At 43.4% G+C, this 13,439-nt stretch overlaps 1 long non-coding RNA gene across 1 annotated transcript; it reads right to left on the bottom strand.

The window, feature by feature from the left end:
* Positions 1-908: 908 nt before the first annotated feature.
* Positions 909-13,113, bottom strand: LOC118943891. Its single transcript, XR_005039219.1, has 3 exons — positions 12,991-13,113; positions 5,739-5,836; positions 909-1,005 (listed from the first exon to the last, which is right to left on the bottom strand). It is a non-coding gene; the product is annotated as an uncharacterized LOC118943891 (long non-coding RNA).
* Between the last annotated feature and the right edge of the window lie 326 nt (positions 13,114-13,439).

Below are 13,439 nucleotides of genomic sequence, written 5' to 3'. Positions count from 1 at the left end.
CTAGCACAGAAACACAACCATCAGCTCAACAACCTGAGGAGGGGTTCACACCTAGAACAAATGTCTATTGTTGTTATTTCTCAGTGTGTTTTCTATCCAGAGAGTTAAACATTAAACCAAAGAACTGTTGCTCTCTGACTAAAAGGTGTGAAAGAATTGAACCAAGGTGCAATGTTACTGTAATGTGATATGAACCTTCATTGTTTTGCCGTGTGTGTGTGTGTGTGTGTGTGTGTGTGTGTGTGTGTGTGTGTGTGTGTGTGTGTGTGTGTGTGTGTGTGTGTGTGTGTGTGTGTGTGTGTGTGTGTGTGTGTGTGTGTGTTGCAGCGAACAACAGCATCTGGAGTGCCACTGAAATTACCTCTTAGTGATGTCTTGTCGACAGATGTAGAGCTAAACTTGGGCTGTTGATTTCTAACACTTTATTCACTGCATTATAATGAGCATCTGGGGCTTCAGGTACATACAGCGTCAACGTGCTGCTAACTGACTGTGATGTCTACCTGAGTGGATTTCACTGTGTGTGTGTGTGTGTGTGTGTGTGTGTGTGTGTGTGTGTGTGTGTGTGTGTGTGTGTGTGTGTGTGTGTGTGTGTGTGTGTGTGTGTGTGTGTGTGTGTGTGTGTGTGTGTGTGTGTGTGTGTGTGTGTGTGAGTGTTGTTCGGTACTCACGGTTAAGAAAGGATGTCTGATGTTTTATAACACCCTTCTCTCCGTGAGTGTGTGGGCCATTTCATCCTGTGGGGGGAGATAACGTAGTGAAGGGAACTTCAGAGAGAGCACAGCATATGAATGTAACAGTCATTTCTGTACTGAGCATCATTCAATTTGCTACCAGTTATTTTTAGTGTGACGATCAACATGGTGCGAAACGTACCTTTGCAATAATTACTTCTTTCAATAAATTGTCATTGCATAATACTTCCTATTAGCCTTCTCTCTCTCACTTGAATGACTTTTTCAAATGTGCCTTTTCCCAGTAGCCGTAGGTAGTCAAAGTCATTGTCTGAAAGAAACCGGTAGAACAGTTTAGTGCAGTTCTAATAGTTCTAATTGTTTGATGGGGAAGGTGAAACATCGTTTAAAAAAAGCTTTACAAAATGATTGTATCCATGTTTCTATATCAGCCAATCAGGATATGTCTCCTGTGGTGTGGTCATCCTTCAGCCAGTGGTCCAGCTGCTTGCATTAATGGAACTAAAGAAGACACTTCGAACCAATGGCTTCTTGCCGCTGACACAATTTGCAGCGTGTTGCTTTGACTTGTTCTTTTCCTGATCCATGTTTATTTCATTTCATCCCTTAGTGTCACGTTGATATGAATGAGTCGGGAGACAGGCGTAGGAATGCGTAATAGGGTTATTTATTAAGCTCAAATTATAGCGTGCCGTGTAAAGGCACGGAGACGAGGACCAAACAAACACGTAACAAAACACAGGGTTGAAATCCAAACAAACACGTACACAAAACACAGGGTTGAAATCCAAACAAATGGGAACTGAATGGGAACTACTGCGTGTTTGTGAATGGGAACTACTGCGTGTTTGTGAATGGGAACTACTGCGTGTTTGTGAATGGGAACTACTGCGTGTTTGTGAATGGGAACTACTGTGTGTTTGTGAATGGGAACTACTGTGTGTTTGTGAATGGGAACTACTGTGTGTTATGTGAATGGGAACTACTGTGTGTTATGTGAATGGGAACTACTGTGTGTTTGTGAATGGGAACTAATGCGTGTTTGTGAATGGGAACTACTGCGTGTTTGTGAATGGGAAATACTGTGTGTTTGTGAATGGGAACTACTGTGTGTTTGTGAATGGGAACTACTGTGTGTTATGTGAATGGGAACTACTGTGTGTTATGTGAATGGGAACTACTGTGTGTTTGTGAATGGGAACTACTGCGTGTTTGTGAATGGGAACTACTGCGTGTTTGTGAATGGGAACTACTGCATGTTTGTGAATGGGAACTACTGCGTGTTTGTGAATGGGAACTACTGCGCGTTTGTGAATGGGAACTACTGCGTGTTTGTGAATGGGAACTACTGTGTGTTTGTGAATGGGAACTACTGTGTGTTTGTGAATGGGAACTACTGTGTGTTATGTGAATGGGAACTACTGTGTGTTATGTGAATGGGAACTACTGTGTGTTATGTGAATGGGAACTACTGTGTGTTATGTGAATGGGAACTACTGTGTGTTATGTGAATGGGAACTACTGTGTGTTATGTGAATGGGAACTACTGTGTGTTTGTGAAGGGTGTTACCCACCATTGGGTTTTCATTTGTTGTGCCGAACAACATCTGTCGCATAAAACCAGTGATGCATTTACATTTGTGAGAACATGTGTGTATTAAATGATGAGTACAGTGCCTTGCAAAAGTTTTCATCCCCTTGGCATTTTCCCTATTTTGTTGCATTACAACCTGTAATTTAAATTTGTTTTTATTTGGATTTCATGTAATGGACATACACAAAATAGTCCAAATTGGTGAAGTGAAATTAATAAAATAACTTATTTTAAAAAATGCACAAAAATAAAAACTGAAAAGTGGTGTGTGCATATGTGTTCACCCCCTTTGCAATGAAGTCTATATCAGGAGCATTAATTAGAGAGGCAACAAAGAGACCAAAGATAACCCTGAAGGAGCTGCAAAGCTCCACAGCAGAGTTTGTAGTATCTGTCCATAGGACCACTTTAAGGCACTTTACGGGGAAACATTTAAATGTCTTGGAATGGCCTAGTCAAAGCCCAGACCTCAATCCAATTGAGAATCTGTGGTATGACTTAAAGATCGCTGTACACAAGCGGAACCCATCCAACTTGAAGGAGCTGGAGCAGTTTTGCTTTGAAGAATGGGCAAAAATCTCAGTGGCTAGATGTGCCAAGCTTATAGAGACATATAACCCAAGAGACTTGCAGCTGTAATTGCAAAAAAATGACTCTACAAAGTATTGACTTTGGGGGGGTGAAAAGTAATGCACGCTCAAGTTTTCAGTTTTTTTGTCTTATTTCTTGTTTGTTACACAAAAAAAATAAAAAATCTTCAATTTCATACCTACACAACAGGACACTTTTCTGAACACCTTTTTGCAGCTTTACACCACTTAGGCTTGTGAATATATCCTACATGTGACTACCAACAAGGGCCAACAAAATTTGTGTTCCTTTTGAACATAAAACGCAGCAGGAACCCTCTCAAGGTCTTGCAGATGAATGTGAGCCAAGAAGTCTCTCCTTACCCCATCCATTTTGGGGGGCGTATAATTGCTGACGAGAAATAATTGGCCTGACTACAGTTGGGCGACGTGCCAGCAGGTGCCACCTCTCTCCTCACTCATGGGCCTACCGTTGCTGGGCCCGTGCCAGGCAGATACCAAGGATTATTTAGCTATTTGATTTAGAATTTTAAGACTACTTGAAGTCTAAAAAAAAATATATAAAATGTTTTTGGCCTTACTGCTATTAGCCCATAGATATGTGATGAACAACAGATAGTCCCAAAAAGCATCAATAGGAAGTTTGTTCTTGTCACGCCCTGGCCTTAGTTATCTTTGTTTTCTTTATTATTTTGGTTAGGTCAGGGTGTGACATGGGGGATTTGTGTTTTGTCTGGTCTATTGGTTTTGTATGTTTATGGGGTGTTTCCCTGTCTAGGTGTTTACGTAAGTCTATTTTTGCCTAGATTGGTTCTCAATTAGAGGCAGGTGTTTATCGTTGTCTCTGATTGGGAACCATATTTAGGCAGCCATGTTCTTTGGGTATTTTGTGGGTGATTTGTCTTCTGTCTGTGTCATTGCACCAGATAGGACTGTTTCTGTTTTCACTTTTGTTGTTTTGTATTTTGTAGTGTTCTCGTTTATTGTCATTATTAAAGATGTTGAACACTAACCACGCTGCATTTTGGTCCTCCTCTCCTTCAGCAGAAGAAAACCGTGACAGTTCTGAAGTGCCTCTCCCATATCCAAGAGATATAAGAAAGATCAGGAAACATTTATCATCATTTTTTAATCATTTTTTGTAATGCCATTTATTGAGGCTGCAGCTCCAACTGTAATTACCTTCCCCTCAATCCCCTGGCCTGTCTATTGACGCTGCAGCTCCAACTGTAATTACCTTCCACTCAATCCCCTGGCCTGTCTATGGAGGCTGCAGCTCCAACTGTAATTACCTTCCCCTCAATCCCCTGGCCTGTCTAAGGAGGCTGCTGCTCCAACTGTAATTACCTTCCACTCAATCCCCTGGCCTGTCTATGGAGGCTGCAGCTCCAACTGTAATTACCTTCCCCTCAATCCCCTGACCTGTCTATTGAGGCTGCAGCTCCAACTGTAATTACCTTCCCCTCAATCCCCTGGCCTGTCTATGGAGGCTGCAGCTCCAACTGTAATTACCTTCCCCTCAATCCCCTGGCCTGTCTATGGAGGCTGCAGCTCCAACTGTAATTACCTTCCCCTCAATCCCCTGGCCTGTCTATGGAGGCTGCAGCTCCAACTGTAATTACCTTCCCCTCAATCCCCTGGCCTGTCTATTGAGGCTGCAGCTCCAACTGTAATTACCTTCCACTCAATCCCCTGGCCTGTCTATGGAGGCTGCAGCTCCAACTGTAATTACCTTCCCCTCAATCCCCTGGCCTGTCTATTGAGGCTGCAGCTCCAACTGTAATTACCTTCCACTCAATCCCCTGGCCTGTCTATGGAGGCTGGATCTCCAACTGTAATTACCTTCCCCTCAATCCCCTGGCCTGTCTATTGAGGCTGCAGCTCTAACTGTAATTACCTTCCCCTCAATCCCCTGGCCTGTCTATTGAGGCTGCAGCTCCAACTGTAATTACCTTCCCCTCAATCCCCTGGCCTGTCTATTGAGGCTGCAGCTCTAACTGTAATTACCTTCCCCTCAATCCCCTGGCCTGTCTATTGAGGCTGCAGCTCCAACTGTAAGTATCTTCCCCTCAATCCCCTGGCCTGTCTATGGAGGTTGCAGCTCCAACTGTAATTACCTTCCCCTCAATCCCCTGGCCTGTCTATTGAGGCTGCAGCTCTAACTGTAATTACCTTCCCCTCAATCCCCTGGCCTGTCTATGGAGGCTGCAGCTCTAATTTGAATTAGCTTCCCTTCAATCCCCTGACCTTATTTAGGCTGCAGCTCTAACTGTAAGTATCTTCCCCTCAATCCCCTGGCCTGTCTATTGAGGCTGCAGCTCTAACTGTAATTATCTTCGTCTCAATCCCCTGGCCTGTCTAATGAAGCTGCAGTTATAACTGTAATTCTCGTCTCCTTCCCCAGCAGAAAGTAGAGTTTAAAACCCGAACATCTGCCAGTGCTGCTTCCTCTACCCAGCTCTGCTCCGTAGTTCGCTCTCACGGGTCGCTGCCTGCAGTTGCCCGTTCCCAAGAGACAGAAAAGTGGAGAGGATCATCTGTATGTACCAATTGTAATGTTTTCATATATGTAATGTTTTCATATATGCACTGCTTTCATAGATGTACCTCTTTCATAGATGTACCTCTTTCATAGATGTACCTCTTTCATAGACGCACTGCTTTCATAGACGCACTGCTTTCCTAGACGCACTGCTTTCCTAGACGCACTGCTTTTCTAGACGCACTGCTTTCCTAGACGCACTGCTTTCCTAGACGCACTGCTTTCCTAGACGCACTGCTTTCAAATACGTATTGGGTACTGTGTATAGAAAAAGCAGTCATTTGGCCATAGATTAGCAGAGTAAGGGATGATCTCACCTTTCCTCTGGCATGTCCACATGGAAGGTCCTCTCTGATGATCCACTGTAGACATCTGATGATGAATGTTTTGGGCTTTGGTCATTCTGTCTGGCATTCTGAGACAGAGAGTGGACAGAAAGAGAGGTGTCTGTGAACATTCAGATTTACTACATTTCAAATCTACTGAGGGGGTGCTGAGAATGTTTTGTCCACGGTTGGCAACCTCAGCACCTCTACTTCCCGCGGCTATGTTATACTACAGCAAACACAACATTTTGCATGTTAAAGGCCTAAAGCTGACGCCACAGCTGTCTCGCACCATCCAGGAACACACACTACCAGATGGGGCTTTAAGCCAACTGTGGAAACATTTTGCAGTGTGCTCCATAGTCAGGGCTACTGCAGCAGCTATTGGGGACAATGTTCAGTCAGATGACAGCTGAAACAGACTGAGCCTATATGTGCCTGTAGGTAATGACATCTCTCCCTCAGCTGCACCACTTCCCTCCCTCAGTTGGTCCCATCACCACCACCAAACAGCGGGCGGCCTAAATATAGGGAAGGTTAATGATGACATGGATAAGGTCGCAGTGGCACAGTGGTCTAAGGCACTGAATCTAATTGCTAAAGGTGTTACTACAGGCCCTGGTTCGAGTCCAGGCTGTATCACAACCAGCTGTGATTGGGATTTGGCACAGCATCTTCCGGGTCTGGCCGGGGTAGGTCATCATTGTAAATAAGAATTTGTTCTTAACTGGCTTGCCTAGTTGAATAAATACATTAAACCTCTACCTGCTTTGCTAACAGAATGGAGTCTCCCATTGTGCTCAGAGAAAACAAGGTCAAGATGGAGTTTCAGTAGCTATTAGCTCTGGACATAACAAAGTAACTTTAGAGGAGAGTATACTGTAGATGGGGGAGAGTATAAGGTAACTGAGCTAACTGAGCTAAACGACTACCGCCCCGTAGCACTCACATCCGTCATCATGAAGTGCTTTGAGAGACTAGTCAAGGACCATATCACCTCCACCCTACCTGACACCCTAGACCCACTCCAATTTGCTTACCGCCCAAATAGGTCCACAGACGATGCAATCTCAACCACACTGCACACTGCCCTAACCCATCTGGACAAGAGGAATACCTATGTGAGAATGCTGTTCATCGACTACAGCTCGGCATTCAACACCATAGTACCCTCCAAGCTCGTCATCAAGCTCGAGACCCTGGGTCTCGACCCCGCCCTGTGCAACTGGGTACTGGACTTCCTGACGGGCCGCCCCCAGGTGGTGAGGGTAGGCAACAACATCTCCTCCCCGCTGATCCTCAACACTGGGGCCCCACAAGGGTGCGTTCTGAGCCCTCTCCTGTACTCCCTGTTCACCCACGACTGCGTGGCCACGCACACCTCCAACTCAATCATCAAGTTTGCGGACGACACAACAGTGGTAGGCTTGATTACCAACAACGATGAGACGGCCTACAGGGAGGAGGTGAGGGCCCTCGGAGTGTGGTGTCAGGAAAATAACCTCACACTCAACGTCAACAAAACTAAGGAGATGATTGTGGACTTCAGGAAACAGCAGAGGGAACACCCCCCTATCCACATCGATGGAACAGTAGTGGAGAGGGTAGCAAGTTTTAAGTTCCTCGGCATACACATCACAGACAAACTGAATTGGTCCACTCACACAGACAGCATCGTGAAGAAGGCGCAGCAGCGCCTCTTCAACCTCAGGAGGCTGAAGAAATTCGGCTTGTCACCAAAAGCACTCACAAACTTCTACAGATGCACAATCGAGAGCATCCTGGCGGGCTGTATCACCGCCTGGTATGGCAACTGCACCGCCCTCAACCGTAAGGCTCTCCAGAGGGTAGTGAGGTCTGCACAACGCATCACCGGGGGCAAACTACCTGCCCTCCAGGACACCTACACCACCCGATGTCACAGGAAGGCCATAAAGATCATCAAGGACATCAACCACCCGAGCCACTGCCTGTTCACCCCGCTATCATCCAGAAGGCGAGGTCAGTACAGGTGCATCAAAGCTGGGACCGAGAGACTGAAAAACAGCTTCTATCTCAAGGCCATCAGACTGTTAAACAGCCACCACTAACACTGACACTGACTCAACTCCAGCCACTTTAATAATGGGAATTGATGGGAAATGACGTAAATATATCACTAGCCACTTTAAACAATGCTACCTTATATAAATGTTACTTACCCTACATTATTCATCTCATATGCATACGTATATACTGTACTCTATATCATCGACGGTATCCTTATGTAATACATGTATCACTAGCCACTTTATACTATACTATGCCACTTTGTTTACATACTCATCTCATTTGTACATACTGTACTCGATACCATCTACTGTATCTTGCCTATGCTGCTCTGTACCATCACTCATTCATATATCCTTATGTACATATTCTTTATCCCCTTACACTGTGTATAAGACAGTAGTTTTGGAATTGTTAGTTAGATTACTTGTTATTACTGCATTGTCGGAACTAGAAGCACAAGCATTTCGCTACACTCGCACTAACATCTGCTAACCATGTGTATGTGACAAATAAAATTTGATTTGATTTGATTTGAGTATACTGTAGATAGAGGAGAGTATACTGTATATAGGGGAGAGTATACTATAGATAGAGGAGAGTACACGGTAGATAGAGGAGATTATACTGTAGATAGAGGAGATTATACTGGGGTGGCAGGTAGCCTAGTGATTAGAGTGTTGGACTAGTAACCGAACGGTTGCAAGAGTGAATCCCCTAGCTGACAGGATACAAATCTGTCGTTCTGTCCCTGAACAAGGCAGTTAACCCACTGTTCCTATTCCCTCATTGAAAATAAGAATATGTTCTTAACTGACTTGCCTAGTTAAATAAAGATAAAAAATAATACAACTAAATAAATGTAGATAGAGAAGAGTATACTGTATATACAGGACATTATAATGTAGATACAGTAGATTATACTGTAGATAGGAGAGTATATTGTAGATAGAGGACATTATAATGTAGATAAAAGGAGTATACTGTAGTTAGAGAGTATATTGTAGATAGAGGAGAGTATCCTGTAGATAGCGAGTATACTGTAGATGTGGGAGTTTATACTGTAGATAGAGGGAGAATACTGTATATAGAGGACAATATAATGTAGATAGAGGAGAGTATATGTTGTTCTGACCTTGAACAAGGCACATTACCCACTGTTCCTGGGCTGTCATTGAAAATAATAATTTGGTCTTAACTGACTTGCCTAGTTAAATAAAGTTAATATGTCAACCACAACAAAAAATTTGAGTATAGTGTAGATAGAGGGAAGTATACTGCAGATAGAGGTGAGTACAGTATACAGTAGATAGAGGTAGTAGGACATAGGGAGTATACAGCAGATACAAGAGAATATACTGTAGATAGAGGGAGAATACTGTAGATATAGGTGAATATAGTGTAGATAGAGAGTATACTGTAGATATGGGGAGAATACTGCAGATATCGGGTGTATACTACAGATAGAGGGGGTATACTGTAGATACAGTATTGGGAGTGTACTATAGATAGAGGAGAGTATACTGTCATCAGAGGAGTGGACAGGATTGTTTGTTTTGCTTCAGCTAAAAGAGAGTGCTGCAGCAACTGTCCTGAATGTTACTGTAATCTGCATTCTGATTCATTTCCCTGTTCTGATTTCCCTGATGGGATAGGGTCACCACATATCGTACACTACTGTCACTATTAGTTAATCAGTTTGCGTCCTTGTTATATTACACACTGTCCTTATTTTAACTCTGATACATATTCAAGTATTTTATATTAAAATATAATTAACAAACAGTATGTATAAACATAGGGCTCTGGAGAAGTGAAATCTTCACCATAGTCCTGTTTCTCAGTCATTTACAGATCACTATTTTGTTGCTGAGAATGTTCCTGTGCCGCAGGAAATGCACTTGACATTCGTGATTTACATATAGTGCATTCGGGAAGTATTCAGACCCCTTGAGTTTTTCCACATGTTACATTACAGCCTTATTATACACACAGTACCCCATAATGTCAAAGCAAAAACAGGTTTTTAGAAAGTTTGGCAAATGTATAAAAAAATGTACGTAAGTATTCAGACCCTTTACTCAGTACTTTTTGAAGCATCTCTGGCAGCAAATAAAGCCTCGAGTCTTTTGGGTATGACGCTACAAGCTTGGCACATCTGTATTTGGGGAGTTTCTCCCATTCTTCTCTGCAGATCCTCTCAAGCTCTGTCAGGTTGGATGGGGAGTGTCGCTGCACAGATGTTTTCAGGTCTCCCCGGAGATGTTTGATTGGGTTCAAGTCCGGGCTCTGGCTGGGCCACTCAAGGACATTCAGAGACTTGTCCCGAAGCCACTCCTGCATTGTCTTGGCTGTGTGCTTAGGGTTGTTGTCCTGTTGGAAGTTGAACCTTCGCACCTGTCTGAGGTTCTGAGCTCTGGAGAAGGTTTTCATCAAGGATCTCTCCGTACTTTGCTCCTTTCATCTTTCCCCAACTTTTTTTTCCCCCCGTCTTTCTCCTGACTAGTCTCCCAGTCCCTGCAGCTGAAAAACATCCCTACAGCATGATGCTGCCATCACCGTTCTTAACCGTAGGGATGGTGCCAGGTTTCCTCCAGAGGTGATGCTTGGCATTCAGGCCAAAGAGTACAATCTTCATTTCATCAGACCAGATAATCTTGTTACTCATGGTCTGAGAGTACTTTAGGTGCCTTTTGGCAAACTCCAAGCGGCTGTCATATGTATTTTGCTGAGGAGTGGCTTCCGTCTAGCCACACTACCATCAAGGCCTTTTATGTTGAGTGCTGCAGAGATGGCTGTGCTTCTGGAAGCTTCTCCCCTCTCCACAGAGGAACTCAGAGGAACTCTCCATCGGGTTATTGGTCACCTCCCTGACTAAGGCTCTTCTCTCCCGATTGCTCAGTTTGGCCGGGGGGCCAGATCTAGAGTCTTGGTGGTTCCAAATTGCTTCCATTGAAGAATGATGGATGCCGCCGTGTTCTCGGGGACCTTCAATGCTGCAGAAATGTTTTGGTACCCTTCCCCAGATCTGTGCCTCGACACGATCCTGTCTCAGATCTCTAGGGACAATTCCATCGACCTCATGGCTTGGTTTTTGCTCTGACATACACTGTCAACTGTGGGAACCTATATAGACAGGTGTGTACCTTTCCAAATCATGTCCAATCAATTCAATTTACCACAGGTGGGCTCCAATCAAGTTGTAGTATAATCTCAAGGAAGATCAACGGAAACAAGATGCACCTGAGCTCTATTTCGAGTCTCATAGCATAGGGTCTGAATGCTTATGTAAATAAGGTATTTATGTTTTTTATTTGTAATGCATTTGCAAAAATGTCTAAAAAAACTGATTTTGCTTTGTCAATATGTGGTATTGTGTGTAGATTGATGAGGAAAAAAATAATGTAATCAAATTTAGAATAAGGCTGTGGTGGGAAAAAAATTAAAAATGTCAAGGTGTCTGAATACTTTTCGAATGCACTGTAAATTTACTGAAAACCTGTACTATTACACAGTGATATTAACAATATTGCCCTTTTCATGCAGTGTGATTTTGGCCAGCTAATAGTTTAACCACTGATCAAGCATCCTTATGGACTAAACTTTCAAATCCTGTTGCTGCAGGATTATTTTGCTGTGACAATAATCTGCAAATTAAGATCCTATATCTGTAGGTGAGTTATCTGAGATGTGAGTATTTGACATTAGAAGGTAGCCCATTGTTCAGACAGACAGGCAGGCAGTGTCTGTCTGTCAGTGACAGTAAATATCTTTCCCCACTCCGGGGACAGACGTGCAGGCAGACAGGCAGGGCTGCACCATTCCATTTCACTGGCCTTTTGACTACAGCAGCCAGCCTCACAGCACCACCTGGCCTCACCGTTTTGGAGAACAGATGTGGGAATACTGTAGCGCTGGCAAGCCAGCCGGGGCCGGATGTATGGCCACCCTCTCTGCCCCAGCCTTTAGATTAAAACCTGGCCATTGGCCACGCTAGATTCCTGACGGATGTAGAGAGAGAACAAACTCCATCCATGTGTCCGAGTGGTAACACAGCAAGGCTGATGGATGGATGGATGGATGGACACACCCTCTTAAGCTGTCCTTTCTTTCCCTTAGAAAAACTACCCCGCTGGCAACCATAATGCAAATCTCAGGCCATTGCCAGTTGAGTTACGTGTTGGGACAAAAGGATATTGTTGTATTTATTTCATGCCCATGTAAATACTGTGGCATTCATTGTAGGAAATGTGCCAAGGAGTCAGATGTTTCCACCAGCTTAGTGTCTATCAGCTAGTTGGGATGGGGCTGGAGAAATGTAACCACTCTCAAATGTATATCCTCACATAAACCCCACATGTAGATCACATGATCTTATGTGAAGTTAATATGATAACCTGTTATCATATTAACATGTTAAGCAACATGTGATACCATGAATATACACGTGAAACGTGAAGTGTTCCAAAAACACATTTTCACATGAAATGATGTGAAATTTCACATGGCAAACCATGTGGTTTTTCTGTACGGGTACACTGAAATATGAATGCAAGGACCAGTCTTCCATATGATCAAAATTATACATTCAACCATGTTTTGAGGCTATACAGTGGTTGTTTACAATTACATTGTGAACAAGCAATTGAGTAAAACTTATATTTTGGGTTCTATTTTGGGTTCTGTTAAATTATAAATGCTATCTTCTTCAAGAATCAATGGGTATGTCGTTAATTTAAAAGTAAAAAAAGGTATGCACCAATCCCAGATTGCCCCTTTAAGGCTCGGTCTCCCTTGGGAAAGAGGTCTTCTGACCTCAATGGGACTTCCTAGTTACATAAAGGTTACATTTTTAAAGAATCTGGGAAGTTATCCAGGCCACTGTGGCATATAGCCTAGTGGCGGCAGGTAGCCTAGTGGCGGCAGGTAGCCTAGTGGCGGCAGGTAGCCTAGTGGCGGCAGGTAGCCTAGTAGTTAGTGTTGGACTAGATACCGAAAGGTTGCAAGATTGAATCCCTGGGCTGACAAGGTAAAAATCAGTCCTTCTGCCCCTGAACAAGGTAGTTAACCCACCTTTCCAAGGCAGTCATTGAAAATAAGAATTTGTTCTTAATTATCTGCTTTGCCTTGTAAATAAATATGATTTGATTTAAATTAAATGATGTGTTAGAAGCCAGCACAGCGGATTACTCACATGCAACAAGAAAATGTATTAAGGGGATAGGGTAGGTCTGCGTCCTGTGGATTCTCTTTGTAACCTATGAACGAGTCGTCCGTTTTCAGCAGTAAGTAGAGTGGTCTCCAGATCTTGATATATTCTCATGTAGAAAAGGAGAAAGAGAAAGAGGGGGGAGAAGAATACAATGATAAGTACTGTTGATACTTGTATTTTCCTGCATAAATTAAATCAGGATTATGCCTCTACTGCCATTCATTCCAATTACACTGGTTTGGATTTTTCACCTCATTCTGGATTTTTGAGGGTTTATGACGTAGCCCCTCTAATAATTTAATAGGATCTCTTTGGATGGTAATGACTCATTAACCCCTGGGTTGGTAACAGGTCAATCAAATAATTGTGCACTACCACCTTTGTATAGGTTGAATGTTTCTTCGTTAGTGCATGAAACCTGCCTGTCCATA

The sequence above is a fragment of the Oncorhynchus mykiss genome, chromosome 23 (genome assembly GCF_013265735.2).
Source record: "Oncorhynchus mykiss isolate Arlee chromosome 23, USDA_OmykA_1.1, whole genome shotgun sequence".
NCBI lineage: Eukaryota > Metazoa > Chordata > Actinopteri > Salmoniformes > Salmonidae > Oncorhynchus > Oncorhynchus mykiss.
Note: the sequence above shows the minus strand (reverse complement) of the source record. Positions and strands in the feature narration are given on the sequence as shown.